General features: G+C 54.2%; 1 non-coding gene across 1 annotated transcript; it reads left to right on the top strand.

The window, feature by feature from the left end:
- Positions 1 to 6,346: 6,346 nt before the first annotated feature.
- On the top strand, positions 6,347 to 6,420 carry TRNAI-AAU. The gene has a single exon. It is a non-coding gene; the product is annotated as a tRNA-Ile (tRNA).
- Positions 6,421 to 13,309: the final 6,889 nt, after the last annotated feature.

The following is a 13,309-nucleotide window of genomic DNA, read 5'->3' on the forward strand; positions in this document are numbered from 1 at the left end:
ATAAAGTTGTTATGAGAAAGTTGAGAGCTAGCCCGTGGGAGACAGACGCCAGGTGGCCTAACTGGGATCAGATAAGTTGCATGGGAAATGGGAAACCAGTAAGCAAAGGGCCATGCATGTGAAAAGTGTGTGTATCAGACAAAGAACCAATCAGCAGCAATGTAATGTTGGTGTGTCTGACGTTTGCTAATATGGAGAAGCCTATATAATATGATGCATTGTAAATAATAAACGATTCAACTTGCAATCATATTGGTTGTTGTGCTTTATCCGGCCCGCATGCAACGCAACAAATGGTGACCCCGACGTGATTCGTATCGAATGAAAGTGTCGGTGGCCTGACCCAGGCGGAGAAGCCCTGAGCCCAGAGGCGAACGGCCAGGAGCCTGAGCCCAGAGGCGGGGAGTGCTTATCCGACGTGACTCGTATCGAGTGATGATAGTGTCGGGAGCCTGAGCCCAGAGGCGAACGGCCAGGAGCCTTAGCCCAGAGGCGGGGAGTGCTTATCCGACGTGATTCGTATCGAATGATGATAGTGTCGGGAGCCTGAGCCCAGAGGCGAACGGCCAGGAGCCTGAGCCCAGAGGCAAGCAGAGGAGCTGCAGCAGGGAGTGCTGGAGAAGCCCCCGGGCGTCCGAAAAGAGAGACGCACCTGAGCCCTGAGGAGAGCGGCTATAAGCCGCGGAGGAGAGGGGCGGCTATAAGTCGCGGAGGAAAGCAGCGGCTATAAGCCGCGGAGGAGAAGGGCAGAGCAGCTAACGTGAGTACCGCTGTATCAGCTGAAGAAAAGATAACACAGAAGCTTTATTTGCACATTATGAATCGACAGGGGGAAAAGATTTCCCCTGCTGCACTGATTTACTTATTAAGAAGAGAGGGGGAGTTGGGGAGGCTCCTCCTGACCGGCCTTCGGGCACAGGACGAGGAGGTGCTCCGCTGGAAGCGAGCCCTGGACGGGAAGGCGTTGGAGTGCACGGCGCAGGCAGAGGCTCGTGCCGTGGCCCCGGAGGTCGCTCGGACCTACAAGCAAGTAAGTTGTTTTGGCAGGAGCCCGAAGAAGGCGTCGTACGCTGGCTGGTCTGAGCCGGGGACAGTGCCGGGAAAACCGTTATGCTTCTCCGGTATGAGCAGCAACAGCTGGGTGTTTCTGACACAGGATTTACAGTTTAAAAGAAGCCAAGCAGGGAAAGAAAAGGAACAGGATGATTTACCCGAAGAAAAGCTCATTCTTTTCTAGCCCCAGTCAAGGACACACATTGCTAACAGCTAAGACTTGGCGAACAGCCCAGACTAAAGAGAGCTTGACTGGGCCCAAAAAAGCTAATGAGAGCTGCAAAATCCTGCCAGGCACTAACGGACTGTGTTAGCTGTCTCCTTTCACAGGTATGGAAGAGCTGCCCAAAGATCCTAGCAGCCCTGCCATTTTTGCAACCAGGAGACTGATTGCCTGGACCCATGATTTTATTGCAAAAGACCCCTTCACATCAGGAGAAGTTTCCTACTGATGATTGGCCTAATTATTTTTTAGTTCCATTGTGCTTTTAAACAGCAGGAAAAAAGGACAAGGTAACGTGCTGGCTAATCTCTCCCTTGTCCGCTGCAGCCCCCACGTCCTGATTATTTCCCCTGTAGAAGCTGAACCACGACGGTGGTGGAAAAGAAGAAAAAACACTCACGTTGTTGATATTGCCAAAGTCCAGAAATTCCTGACTAAAAGGACATTGAGAACTGACCCTGGTGAAGAAACGAAGAATTGTATACTGGCAGGAAGAAATTTGGGACTCCTGCTGAGAAATGTGATGTTAATTGGATTTTGGGATTTATTCTACAGGCTGCGCCCTGTGTTTTGGATAAAATTTTAGCATGTATTGCCCCTCCCTAACTGGATTGTAAATGATATTACCCCCCCTCCCCGTTACTAACCCCAATTTTTTAGAGCCTACTTGTTTTTTTGTTTTTAGAGTTTGAGAAAACTCGGCCAAAAGGTTTGTTGAGTATTCTCAAAGGGGGGAGTTGTGGGTTATTTAGGCATAAATTTAGGTAATTTGGGAGAATGGCTTTGAATTTATGTAACCCAAAGTATTTTTATGTAAAGTGCTTTTGTTAGCCTTATTAGGTTTTGTTAATTTTGTGTTATGTGCTGATTATTGGCTGTTGTAGATTGCTTGATATTAGATGTAGTCAATATTATAATAGATAGGTTGAATGCAGATGTTGTAATTAAAGTTATGCATAAAAATGTAGCCCCCACGGTGGGAAAGTACAGATAATTGCTTGCAGTAGAGACTAGAAGGGTGGGGGCTAGTTAAGAAGTACACCCTCTTAGCTAAATTGATAGTGGAATAGTTGGTGTTTATGTAAGGAACGGTTTAGCAAGAGGAAAAAAGGATCGGGCCCAGGCAGGCAGGCAATAGACAGAGAATTTGAAGAGGAAAAAAGGATCGGGCCCAGGCGGCGGGCAACAGACAACAAGCTTGGAAAATTGGTTGATAACCTTGAGGGTGTAGTTGATAGAAAAGGTAATTAACTACAAGCGAGTAATGTTAGGCAGAGTAAAAGGTTAACTCTGTGGTTGCTGGAGGGAATAGTAGCTGAATTTTGTAAAATGCTAAAAGAAAAGTTTTTGGTGTTTTTAAATGTTTGCAATAAATTTAGGCAAAGAAATTAGTTTGCAATTGTTTGGCTATGAATAATTTTGTTGCATTAGCTGAAGAATGTATATAGTACTATGTAATTGAAATTATATTAGGCTTTAAGGGCATTGTAAGTGGTAATGTTTTCTTTCAGTGTTTAAAAGCAGGAGTTAAAAGTAAAAAGCAAGCCAGAAAGCATCTGTATTAATGCAAGTTATTTAACTGATAAGGTAGAAGCCACTGAAACCTGAGCTGCCTATAAAACATATATAAGAATATATGGGGTAATTCCCCTGTTTTGCCTGCAAGCTATATAGTGTATTTGTATATTTTAAGTAATGATTGATTGCCCAGTAGGGGTAAATTTGTTTTTGTTTTTTAGATATTAAAGAAATTTGATGTTAGCTGTATAGCATTTAATATACCATGCATTTACTAATAGAGTAAAAATTTCAGTTTTGTATTTTATGTTTTGTTTTGTGGTGTTTGTTTGTAGCCAGAATTGTTGTGTTTAATATTTTTATGAGATGGTCTGATTTGAAATTAAGCTGAAGAGTAAGATTGAAATGCAGATACTGGTTTTATTTAATTTAAAATACAAAGTGTTTGAATACATCAGAAGAAAAATGTGATATGCTAAAGTTTAATACATTTTCTTAAGTAAGAGAGAAATTTTATTGGCCAACTCTTTTATTTTAGAATGGTTATTAAAATTTGCATACCTATAGTTTTGGAAAGCAAGGACATGGTTGTAAGAATTTTGAAGGTATGTGTTGTATAAATTTATTTGATTATTTGCATTTTATGTATGCGTTGCTTTAGCAATTGCAGGATAATATGCATAAGCTTATGCATAATTGTAATCCTTTGTGGGACTGGCTTAATGGCTTTGATTGGCCCACTTGGGTTAATTTTCTTCTCCATATGGGAATAATTGCGTTGGGAGTTGTTGTTTTTTTTTTTTTATTTTGCTTGCCCTGTTTTGTACGCCTTTTGCTATGAAGTTTGGAGAGGTTTATTGGATGTTTTTCTTTTTTTTAAGAAAAGAGGGGGAGATGTGGGGTTACATCATCCCTATGCTGCCTTGGTGGAAAGTTACAGCAGCAGGACAACAAGAATAGAGGAGTTAGATAAGGTTGTTATGAGAAAGTTGAGAGCTAGCCCGTGGGAGACAGACGCCAGGTGGCCTAACTGGGATCAGATAAGTTGCATGGGAAATGGGAAACCAGTAAGCAAAGGGCCATGCATGTGAAAAGTGTGTGTATCAGACAAAGAACCAATCAGCAGCAATGTAATGTTGGTGTGTCTGACGTTTGCTAATATGGAGAAGCCTATATAATATGATGCATTGTAAATAATAAACGATTCAGCTTGCAATCATATTGGTTGTTGAGCTTTATCCGGCCCGCATGCAACGCAACACTCCGCCGGCGCAGGGTGACCTTTGGGACTTCTCTGGACACCATCCTCCCACCGCCCACAGCCAGACCCCCCAAGCCCACACTCGAGCCCACACCTCCGACAGGAAGGAGCAGGAGGACCACTCCGCCCAGGGGCACCACCACTCAAAGTCAGCTTCACTTGCTTCCTCTTCTACCCCTTTCCTCCCAAGTTATGCGCGCCTCACGGGAGCCGGCCCTGGGAAGACACAGGCACGGCACTCTGACTGGCGCAAGCCAAACGCCCACACCGAGAGTTTAGCACGGGCTCTTGAGGCACTGGAGGAACCCCATGCAGACGCACTGACGGAGCTAAGCTTTACGGCCAAGGGCCCTACCTGTGCAGAAAGCCAACTTGCTTGTGAAAAAGACGCCTCTTTCGGCTCCCCTTCCAAACTTCCAAATGCCTCCAAATGGGAAAACACACACACTGAAACACCCAAACGGTCCTAACGCTGGGGCCAGGTGAAAAAGAAAAGCAAGGAAAAGATTTCTAAATGGCCACCCTGCCAGAGTCGTACAGCTCCGCAAGTGAAACCCGTGGGAGGGACATTACACAGAAAAGGGAAATGGAAAGCTGCCCAAATTGAGATGCTGTGGAAAGCTACAGCCCCATCGCTACTCCTACTCTGCACACTTCTTGCAACAGCTGATGAACGGCCAGGTGCTTTTCGCATCCAAGCCCACACCAGGGAAAGACCTTGAGAAGCTTCCCGTGGCTTGCCTGGTTCAGCTGGTCAGAGTGTGGCACTCGTGGAGGCAAGATGGTGCAGAGGAGCCCCTGAGTGGCTGTGGGCCTGGGGAGGATGGCTTTTGATTTTTCGGCCTGACCGCTACGGGCAGCCAGGCCAAAAGTCAGATGGCCGGCTCTCCCGTCCACCAGGCTCATCAGGAGCCCTTAGTCGACAGGCTCGGAGAATGCGGGCAGCGTCCCCCACTACCTCTCGCATGCAAAGTGAGCGCTCTGCCGCTTGAGCTAATTCCCCGCAGTTGGCCTGACTCTCAGGCACCGGGCAAAAAAAGGCAAGGGCTCTGTGGCCTTAAGCAGAACACAGCCTGAAATGGGGGGGAGGGGGGCGTGCTACCCAGAGCTGGGGAAGGGGGTCCGAGTCCCAGCCACGCTCCTCGGCACAAACACCAACGCTCCCTCCCTGGAGTGTGTCTGGGCTGAGAGTTAGCCCCTGAAACAAGCACCAAGCTTCAGAAGACAACACAGGGATAGATCACTTGACGATTGCCTGCTCTGGCCATTGCCTCTGAAGCGCCTGGCATCGGTTACTGTCAGAAGACGTGATAGTGGCCTAGATGAACCATCGGTCTCACCCAGGAGGGCCGTTCTTATCTTCACCACTTTCCTCTAACCCAAGCAAAGCCAGAAGCAGGCCCAGCTCAGCAACTCTAGCAGACTCCCTGTCCTCTGGTCCAGCATACAGCAAAACGACAGTGCCTCCGCCAGGATAGACAGCCACCGACTCCCTCTTCCAGACCAACGCAGCCCTTCCCCGCTTTGGCTGTCTCCAAGCTGTCTGCGTGCTTTGCTCTGCTCTGCTCCACGGCTGCCATGCTGCCTGAGATCAGGAGGCTGCGAGGTCTCACTGTCTCAGCTGAGCTGGTATCGCGTGCCACCCCGCCCATCTCCTCATTCTCTTCATGGACCCCTGGGATGTGAGTAATTCTGTATTTGAGTGGCTCTCCCTCCCGGCCAATGAGCTTGGCGTAGACTAGCAGGGAGGGAGGAGGAAAGGGATTGTGCTCCAGTGAGAGCTCAGAAAGAAAGGTGCAGGTCCCCCACTAGAGCCCAGCACAGCAGAGCAAAGCAGAGCAGAGCAGGCTGGAGAATGTGTGTATGGGTCTGACTACTTCTCCCCTGCTCTTCCATTTGAGCTAACTTCCCCCAGCTGTCGCCAGCCTCCCAGTTAGTGCAAGGGGGTGAAGGGCCGGGGTGGAAGAGCTTTGTGCTCCGCAAGGGCTGGCCTTTTGGGAGGCCAAGCGGGGAGAGGGATGGAGGCCACTGGAGGAGCTGAGCCGGCTGACTGTCCATGGCTTCTAAAAGAAGGGCAAGAGAAGGTCCCCGCGGCTGCCTTGCCGCTGGAGAATGCGGGCATTGATCCCGCCGCCTCTCGCATGCGAAGCGAGCGCTCTACTACTTGAGCTAATTCCCCTACCTTGGCAAGTGCTGTCTTGATCCATTCATTCGATAACGGAGGCCACATCGTTCCCCGCGCCAGCCGGTGACTCCTTCCAAAAGGGTCAGGCAAGAGAGGGCACCCCGTAGGCCGGCTAGCTCAGCTGGTTAGAGCGTGGTGCTAATAAAGCCAAGGTGATGGGTTCAAGCCCCATGCTGACCACTCGGGGTGCAGGAGGGAGAGGGTGGCTTCTGGTCTTTTGGCTGACTGCTAGGGGTGGCAGAGGCCAAAACCAGGTGGGCCGGGAGCGGGCAAGAGCCCTGCTGGGCGCGGGCGCAGACGCCGGGCAGGAGGAGGCTCCGGACACCTCCTTGGGCTCTCCTCCCTGGGCTCTCGCTCCACCTGCTGCCTGAAAGGAACTTGGGCCCGGGGAGGAGACGGGTGAGCCCGGCCGGCTGCCTTCCAGGCTCATAGGAGGCCAGGCTTGAGCTGCCCGCCCGCGAAGCCAAAATCGCAGGCCTGCCGGCTCACCCCCATTTCCACAGAGGGTTGACCTGATGGCCCGAATTCTTGCCGGCCGCCAGCTCCACCCAAATGGACCCGACGCCGGATCATGCTCCCCAGCCCAAGCCACAGAGGAAGGCTTAATCCTCGGCACCCCAACCTAGGGGAGAGGCTTCACACTCCGCCGGCGCAGGGTGACCTTTGGGACTTCCCTGGACACCATCCTCCCACCGCCCACAGCCAGACCCCCCAAGCCCACACTCAAGCCCACAACTCCGACAGGAAGGAGCAGGAGGACCACTCCGCCCAGGGGCACCACCACTCAAAGTCAGCTTCACTTGCTTCCTCTTCTACCCCTTTCCTCCCAAGTTATGCGTGCCTCACGGGAGCCGGCCCTGGGAAGACGCAGGCACGGCACTCTGACTGGCGCAAGCCAAACGCCCACACCGAGAGTTTAGCACGGGCTCTTGAGGCACTGGAGGAACCCCATGCAGACGCACTGACGGAGCTAAGCTTTACGGCCAAGGGCCCTACCTGTGCAGAAAGCCAACTTGCTTGTGAAAAAGACGCCTCTTTCGGCTCCCCTTCCAAACTTCCAAATGCCTCCAAATGGGAAAACACACACACTGAAACACCCAAACGGTCCTAACGCTGGGGCCAGGTGAAAAAGAAAAGCAAGGAAAAGATTTCTAAATGGCCACCCTGCCAGAGTCGTACAGCTCCGCAAGTGAAACCCATGGGAGGGACATTACACAGAAAAGGGGAATGGAAAGCTGCCCAAATTGAGATGCTGTGGAAAGCTACAGCCCCATCGCTACTCCTACTCTGCACACTTCTTGCAACAGCTGATGAACGGCCAGGTGCTTTTCGCATCCAAGCCCACACCAGGGAAAGACCTTGAGAAGCTTCCCGTGGCTTGCCTGGTTCAGCTGGTCAGAGTGTGGCACTCGTGGAGGCAAGATGGTGCAGAGGAGCCCCTGGGTGGCTGTGGGCCTGGGGAGGATGGCTTTTGATTTTTCGGCCTGACCGCTACGGGCAGCCAGGCCAAAAGTCAGATGGCCGGCTCTCCCGTCCACCAGGCTCATCAGGAGCCCTTAGTCGACAGGCTCGGAGAATGCGGGCAGCGTCCCCCACTACCTCTCGCATGCAAAGCGAGCGCTCTGCCGCTTGAGCTAATTCCCCGCAGTTGGCGTGACTCTCAGGCACCGGGCAAAAAAAGGCAAGGGCTCTGTGGCCTTAAGCTGGACACAGCCTGAAATGGGGGGGAGGGGGGCGTGCTACCCAGAGCTGGGGAAGGGGGTCCGAGTCCCAGCCACGCTCCTCGGCACAAACACCAATGCTCCCTCCCTGGAGTGTGTCTGGGCTGAGAGTTAGCCCCTGAAACAAGCACCAAGCTTCAGAAGACAACACAGGGATAGATCACTTGACGATTGCCTGCTCTGGCCATTGCCTCTGAAGCGCCTGGCATCGGTTACTGTCAGAAGACGTGATAGTGGCCTAGATGGACCATCGGTCTCACCCAGGAGGGCCGTTCTTATCTGCACCACTTTCCTCTAACCCAAGCAAAGCCAGAAGCAGGCCCAGCTCAGCAACTCTAGCAGACTCCCTGGCCTCTGGTCCAGCATACAGCAAAACGACCCTGCCTCCGCCAGGATAGACAGCCACCAACTCCCTCTTCCAGACCAACGCAGCCCTTCCCCGCTTTGGCTGTCTCCAAGCTGTCTGCGTGCTTTGCTCTGCTCTGCTCCACGGCTGCCATGCTGCCTGAGATCAGGAGGCTGCGAGGTCTCACGGTCTCAGCTGAGCTGGTATCGCGTGCCACCCCGCCCATCTCCTCATTCTCTTCATGGACCCCTGGGATGTGAGTAATTCTGTATTTGAGTGGCTCTCCCTCCCGGCCAATGAGCTTGGCGTAGACTAGCAGGGAGGGAGGAGGAAAGGGATTGTGCTCCAGTGAGAGCTCAGAAAGAAAGGTGCAGGTCCCCCACTAGAGCCCAGCACAGCAGAGCAAAGCAGAGCAGAGCAGGCTGGAGAATGTGTGTATGGGTCTGACTACTTCTCCCATGCTCTTCCATTTGAGCTAACTTCCCCCAGCTGTCGCCAGCCTCCCAGTCAGTGCAAGGGGGAGAAGGGCCGGGGAGGAAAAGCTTTGTGCTCCGCAAGGGCTGGCTTTTTGGGAGGCCAAGCGGGGAGAGGGACGGAGGCCACTGGAGGAGCTGAGCTGGCTGACTGTCCATGGCTTCTAAAAGAAGGGCAAAAGAAGGTCCCGCGGCTGCCTTGCCGCTGGAGGACGCGGGCATTGATCCCCGCTGCCTCTTGGAGTGCGGGGGAGTCCAACTCTGCACCCCTCTTCCTGGGACTCACAGTGATTTTCAGCCAGCCAGTAAAACAGAAGGTTTATTGGACACAGGAACACAGGCTACAGCAGAGCTTGTGGGCAGAGCCAGGACCTCTCAATCTGGCCTTTCTGGGGGGTTCAGGGTGCTTGGATCCCAGCCTAGGATTCTCTGAACTCCCCTCCCCCAGCCCCAAATCGAAACTGACTCTCCCTCTCCAGTCGGCTCTCTCCTTTGTCTAGCTCCCCTGGCAGAGATGTTGACCTCCCCTCCCCCCTGCCTAGCTCATGTTACAGGCTGAATACCTGTCCCTCACCTAATGTCCTCCCCGGCTCCCCCAACCCCCACACAGACAGCCCCTACTCCAGCACATCTCTCCCCCTTTCGAGACTGAACTGAGCAGGGTCACTCTGCCCAGTGACCCGGGGAAGTTCAGGGCCCCCTCTCCGGGACAGCGCGTCTGCTATCAGGTTGGCACTTCCCTTCACGTGGACCACCTCCATGTCATAGTCCTGCAGGATCAGGCTCCACCTCAGGAGCTTGGCGTTGGCTCCTTTCAGCTGGTGCAGCCAGGTCAGGGGAGAGTGGTCGGTGTACACGGTGAAGTGGTGCCCAAAGAGATATGGCTCCAGTTTCTTAAGGGCCCCACACCATGGCCAGGCATTCCTTCTCGATGGCTGCGTAGTTCTGCTCCCGGGGTAGCAACTTCTTGATCAGGTACACGATGGGGTGTCTCTCCCCCTTTTCATCCTCCTACATCAACACCACCCCCAGCCCCGTGTCTGAGGCGTCAGTGAACACCATAAAGGGCTTGTCAAAGTCTGAATTTGCCAGAACTGGGCCACTGAGCAGAGCCTCCTTCAGCGCCTGGAGAGCCTGCTGGCACTCCTCGGTCCAGACCACCTTGTCTGGCTTCCCCTTCTTGCACAGCTCAGTGATGGGGGCGGCTATGGCGCTAAAGTGGGGCACGAAACTTCGATAGTACCCCGCCATCCCAATAAAGGCCTGGACCTGCTTCTTGGTTTGGGGAGCAGGCTAGTCTCTGATCACCTCCACCTTGGCTGGTTCCGGCTTTAGGCAGCCGCTCCCCACCCGATGGCCCAGGTAAGATACTTCAGCCATCCCCACCTTGCACTTCTCAGCCTTTGCGGTTAGCCCAGCCTCTCGGAGTTGGTTCAGCACTTGTTTAACCTGGGACACGTGGTCCTCCCAGGTCTGGCTGAAGATGCAGATGTCGTCAATATATGCCACGGCAAAACTCTCCATCCCCCTCAGTTGCTGATCCACCAGACTCTGGAAGGTGGCCGGTGCTCCCTTGAGGCCGAAGGGCAGGGTCAGAAACTCATAGAGCCCCAGAGAGGTGATAAAGGCCAATTTCAGCCTGGCATCTGCGTCCAGCGGCACTTGCCAGTAGCCCTTTGTAAGATCCATGGTGGTGAGATACCGAGCGCCTCCCAGCTTGTCTAGGAGCTCGTCAGGCCTGGGCATGGGGTTGGCATCAGATACAGTGATGGCATTGAGCTTTCGATAGTCCACACAGAACCGGATCGACCTATCCCTTTTGGGGACCAGGACCAGCGGCGAGGCCCAAGGGCTGGAAGATGGCTGGATCACCCCCAAAGCCAGCATGTCCCTGACCTCTCTTTCTAGGTCCTGGGCAGTTTTTCCTGTGACCCGAAAAGGGGAGCATCGTATGGGGGGGGTGACCCTTTCTCCACCCGGTGGACAGTCAAATTAGTGCGCCCGGGCTGGTTGGAAAACAGCTGTCGGTACAGATGCAGCACCCCTCTGATCTCAGCCTGCTGGGCCAGGGTCAGCTGATCAGAGAGGGGAATCGCCTCCAGGGGGGAGCCAGCCTTTGTCCCCGGGAATAGATCCACTAAAGGGTCATCTCCCGGCTCCTCCCAATGTCCACACACGGCCAACACCACATTCCCCCTGTCATAGTATGGCTTCATCATGGTACACCTGGCGGTGATGAGCCCGGTTCGACAGCTCCACCACATAGTTTACCTCATTTAGTTGCTTGATAACCTTGAAGGGCCCTTCCCAGGCAGCCTGGAGTTTGTTCTTTCTCATGGGGATGAGAACCATCACTTGACCCCCAGTGGCGAAGGCGCGGGCCTGCGCCGTGCGGTCGTACCAGACCTTCTGCTTCCTCTGGGCTCGGGCCAGATTCTCCCTGGCCAGGCCCATGAGCTCGGCAAGTCTTTCCCGGAAAGTCAGGACATACTCCACCACTGACTTGCCATCGGGCAGCCTTCCCCTCCCATTCGTCTCTCATCAGGTCCAGGGGCCCCCTTACCCGCCTCCCATATAACAGTTCAAAAGGCGAGAACCCGCTAGATTCCTGGGGTAACTCCCTGTATGCGAACAGCAGGTGAGGTAAGAACTTGTCCCAGTCCTGTGGGTGCTGGTTCCTAAATGTTTTTAGCATCATCTTTAGCGTCCCGTTGAACCTTTCCACCAGCCCGTTGGTCTGGGGGTGATACGCTGAGGCCCAGTTGTGCCGGACCCCACATTTCTCCCACAGGGACTGGAGCAGGGTCGACATGAAGTTGGACCCCTGGTCCGTTAAGACTTCCTTGGGGAACCCCACCCAGCTGAAAATGGTCAGCAGCGCATCTGCCACGGTGTCTGCTTCGATAGAGGACAAGGCCACCGCCTCAGGGTAGCGAGTGGCGAAATCTACCACCACCAGGATGTATTTCTTCCCTGACCGGGTCGCCTTGCTGAGAGGTCCCACTATGTCCATGGCCACCTTCTGGAAAGGTTCTTCTGTGATGGGCAAAGGCCTCAAAGCTGCTTTCCCCTTGTCCTGGGCCTTCCCCACCCGCTGGCAGGGGTCACAGGATTGGCAATACTGTCGAACATGGGTAAAGACCCCAGGCCAGTAAAAGTTCTGTAGCAGCCTCTGCCTGGTGCGCCGGATTCCCTGGTGCCCTGCGAGGGGAATGTCATGGGCCAGGTACAGGAGCTTGTGGCGAAACGTCTGGGGAAGCACCAGCTGCCTCCTGATCCCCCATGACTCTACTTCCCCGGGGGGAGCCCATTCTCGGTACAGGAATCCCTTCTCCCACAGGAACCTCTCCTTGCAACCTCTCCTCATGGTCTGTACCGCACTGAGGTTAGCCCGGTCCCTGAGCTTCCGCAAGGAGGGATCCTTCTGCAACTCGGCCTGGAACTCGGCAGCTGGGACAGGGATGGGGACCTGCTCTCTCTCACCAGCTAGGTCTGAGGTAGCAGCCTCTCTGGGTCGTGTCCCTGGGCGTTCCCTCCCCACCAGGTTAGGGTCCGGCACCTCGGGCAGAGTACCTTCCCCGTTGTCAGGGCGCAGTGCCCTGTGCCAACTCTGACTACGGGTCACGACCAGGGCACCCCGGGCGTTGCTTGGCCAGTCCTCGAGGTCCCCCCCATTAACACTTCCGTGGGCAAATGTGGGTGTACCCCCACGTCCTTGGGGCCCTCCTTGGCCCCCCACTTCAGGTGCACCCTCACCATGGGCACCTTCAATGGGGTCCCGCTCACACCCCTCACGGTCAGGTAGGTGTCGGGCACCATCCGATCTGGGGTCACCACCTCGGGCCGGGCCAGCGTCACCTCTGCGCCCGTGTCCCAGTACCCAGTGACCTTCCTCCCATCCACCTCCAGGGGAACATGGCACTCTTTCCGGAGGGGCAGCCCCATGCCCACCCTGTAAACCAAAAACCCGGAGTCTGGAGCATCCAGCCCCCCAGAGGAGCAGACCTGGGGCCCTCCTCCCTCCTTCGCAGGTGGTACGCGGCCAGCCCCCCTTTCCTGGGAATGTTGCCCCTCATCTGATTGGGTCTCTACCCAGTCAACCCTCTGCGGGTTAGGTCTGCTCGATCTGTCCCTGAGTTTGGGGCACTGGGCCCGTATGTGGCCTTGTTGGCCGCAGAGAAAGCAGCCCATGTCTCGTGGGTCCCCTCGAGTGGGTCGGATGGACCTGACGCTGGATGTTCCCCTTTGGTGGGGGTTCTCCATAGGCCCCCGCTGGGAGGTCCCATGGTGACTTTCTCTCTGTGTTGAGGCAGGCCTGCTCCTTCGAAACTCCTCTCTGCCATCCCCTGTCCGACTGTCCATGTATTGGTCAGCCAGCCGGCCTGCGTGCTGCGGGTTCTCCGGCTTCTGGTCCATCAACCACAGCCGCAGGTCAGAGGGGCACTGCGCATACAGGTGCTCCAGTACAAATAAGTCAAGCAGGTCCTCTCTAGTTTGGGCCCCAGCTGTCCACTTGCGGGAGTATCCCT

Source organism: Mauremys mutica, unplaced genomic scaffold (genome assembly GCF_020497125.1).
Source record: "Mauremys mutica isolate MM-2020 ecotype Southern unplaced genomic scaffold, ASM2049712v1 001541F_np12_obj, whole genome shotgun sequence".
NCBI lineage: Eukaryota > Metazoa > Chordata > Testudines > Geoemydidae > Mauremys > Mauremys mutica.